This window comes from Perissodus microlepis, chromosome 12 (genome assembly GCF_051167445.1).
Source record: "Perissodus microlepis isolate ML-2025 ecotype Zambia chromosome 12, ASM5116744v1, whole genome shotgun sequence".
In the NCBI taxonomy this organism is placed as follows: Eukaryota; Metazoa; Chordata; class Actinopteri; order Cichliformes; family Cichlidae; genus Perissodus; species Perissodus microlepis.
The window spans coordinates 4,042,091-4,045,121 of NC_140472.1; the positions used below are offsets into that span (position 1 = coordinate 4,042,091).

At 41.3% G+C, this 3,031-nt stretch overlaps 1 pseudogene; it reads left to right on the forward strand.

The window, feature by feature from the left end:
- Nucleotides 1–837: 837 nt before the first annotated feature.
- Nucleotides 838–1,907, forward strand: LOC146375644 (gonadotropin subunit beta-2 pseudogene; annotated as a pseudogene).
- Nucleotides 1,908–3,031: the final 1,124 nt, after the last annotated feature.

Sequence of the window (3,031 nt, forward strand, 5' to 3'; positions counted from 1 at the left end):
ATTGATGGAATTCATGCCTTTAACCACCAGCTAACATTTCATCTCGTTCAATCATGATTAGTTAGTCGTCCCACTAGGTGGCGCTCTAACCATTAATGACAAATGGCATAACAAACATTTCCGAGCTCGAGTCTCATCACGCCTATGACCTTTGGGAGAGATTGAACATTGTGTTTTTGAGTGACAGCAGATTACTGCTTTTTGGCGAGTGATTGAAACTCCACGTGCCGCCATGACCACGCCGTTTCCCTGAACGTAAAAAGCTTCGCAATTTAACATCACAAAGGTCTTTAGATGCCACATACAGGAGATCGCATCAATCTGATGAAATCCCTTGGAGGAGTTCGTCAAAGTACGGTGCCTGAAAAGAGGGGAAAATGTCGCCAAAATTACACATTCATTTTAAAATGGCTGACTTCCTGTTGGATTTGGGATATTGCTCCAAGAGACTTTTTTGTACATCTTGATATCTCCTATAAGCTTACATGCTGCTGGGGTCACACCCTTTCGCGAAAAGTCACACTTTTCACTGTAACCCAAGACCAACTCCTTAAGGCTTTCCTGGAGAAATTTGAGGCTGCAGATGTCACCCATCACAATACTGTACCCCAAAGTGTAAAACATGACATTTCCTGTTCCCACTAGGTGGCGCTGTCCCTGATGTCAAATATGGCAGTTGAAATATGTTCAGGGGTGGAGCCTTATCATATGTGTTCACTTTGGTCAAGGTCAGAAAATGTATGACAAAATAAGAGTCAATAAGATTTTCATGGCGAGTCATCGAAATTCGCCGCAGCCTCACCGTATTGTGAAAACTCAAAAGCTCCGCAATTTAACATGGCCCAGGTGTGTAGTTGGCACTGACCAAATATGAAGGTTATGAAATCAAACCCCAAGGAGGAGTTCGCAAAAGTTCGCACTCTCGCACTCTCAGTGCTCGGGCCCTAATAATAATAATAATAATAAACAGAGCAGATACAATAGGGCCTTCGCACTTTCAGTGCTCGGGCCCTAATAATAATAATAAGAAACGGAGCAGATACAATAGGGCCTTCGCACTCTCAGTGCTCGGGCCCTAATAAAACCACATCATGGGAAGCCTCCGGCAGGCTAGACCTATTGTAGTGTAACTAAGGGAGGATTCAGTCACCTGATCCAGCCCAACTATATGCTTTATGAAAAAAAACCCAAAAGGTTTAAGCCTTAAAAGTAGAGTGTGTCTGACTCTGGTTGCACAGAAGAGGGCCCCGAAAGCTGAAGGCTCTGCCTCCCTTTCACTTTTAAAAATCCCTCAGAACCAAAAGTATATTTGACGACTTTATGGTGTACATTTGTGAGTTATACCAGGGAGTCCATTAGTTCTAAATTTGAGGAGCACAGTACGCAGACTTGAACGCACTGAAGATGTAACACTATTAACAAGATAATCAACTTCTGTGGGAGTAGCGTTTCGGTAGCTCCCCTGCACTGTGTTGGCACATGGTTCATTGAAAGCATCAACTTTCCCTCACTGTGATGCACAACAGTTTAACAGTAAGACTTTATGCCTAAAACCAGGACTTTGAAACTTCATTTAACATTTTAGGTGAATTTCTTGTTTAAAAACAGTTGCTTCTGTAGTATTATAACAACATTTTTGTAAGGACACTGTTTTCATTTCCCCTCCCTTTAGGACCCTGTCATCAAGATACCATTCAGCAATGTGTACCAGCATGTGTGCACATACCGGGACCTGTACTATAAAACATTTGAGCTTCCCGACTGCCCACCTGGTGTAGACCCGATCGTCACCTACCCTGTGGCTTTGAGTTGCCACTGCGGTCGCTGTGCCATGGACACAATCTGACTGCACCTTTGAGAGCCTGCAACCTGACTTCTGCATGAATGACATCCCTTTCTACTACTAAAAGAAGCTCAATCATATTTAAACACATTATACAGAGTATACGGAAGCTGCCCTGTTGTTTAGAATCAACCAGTAATTACAAAAAAATATATGTTTCTGCTATCGAAATAAACACATGATGAATATTTCTCTCAGTGTCTTAAAAAAAGATAAAAGGTAATTGACGCCTGACGTCTGAAAATTGACGCCACAGCTGGAGTAACTTTAACTTTCCTCATATCTTAAGGCCAGCAGAGATTCAAAATGACATCTGTGTAAAATTTACATGGAAAAAAGTTCTTTCTGTAAAGTGATATATAACCTAATTCAACAGTTTATGAAGAATTTATGTCCCATTGCTAGTTTCAAGTCTTACTGATGTGACATGATGCATTCACTTCATAAACTGTGGATCCGATTACAGTCAGCCTTAGTAACTCTAATTTGTGACTCTAATTGGATTTCATCTACTTTAATTGGACATTAAAGTAGGCGAGAAACCTACATTGAAGACGGTTGAGCTGGCTCACAGTAAATGATGTGATGTGCACATTTAAACACAGGATCCAGAAGTCCATTCCAAAAGATTTGTCTGTGTCAATTAATCAGGATTTGGTGTTCTTAATGGATGGATGATTAAGTGGATGGGTGGTGGACCATGTACATCTACTTGTGTGGTCTTTGCCTGTAAGAGCTCCGTTGCCTGCTTATATTTCATATCTGAAGATAAGGGTATCAACTTGACACAAATGTTCAACGTGTATTTTTCTTCCTGCGGGTTGTTTTGTGATTACAGTGAATAGAAGTGGCTCAGGTGACTCACCAAGAGACGTTATAATGCCCATCCCAGCGTTGTCCTTACTGTGGCAGTAAGGACAACGCTGTGCTCTCTTAGTTCCATACTGAAGCTTTTCTCTAGGTCTGAGAAGGACCTATAGATTTGGTTAGTCAGATCCAATACAGATGTGTGGTTTTACTTTGGAGAAGCACTTTAGTTAGGGGACTGTGCAAATGGGGGTAGCATTACTTAAATTTATCCGGATAACTCTGTTCAGCAACATTAATTAAGTCAGAGGTGAATGTACTGTCAATTGAAACCCCAGAGTCTTTTTTAACTTAGTTCTTTGTCCTCTATCTGCTGGTAAA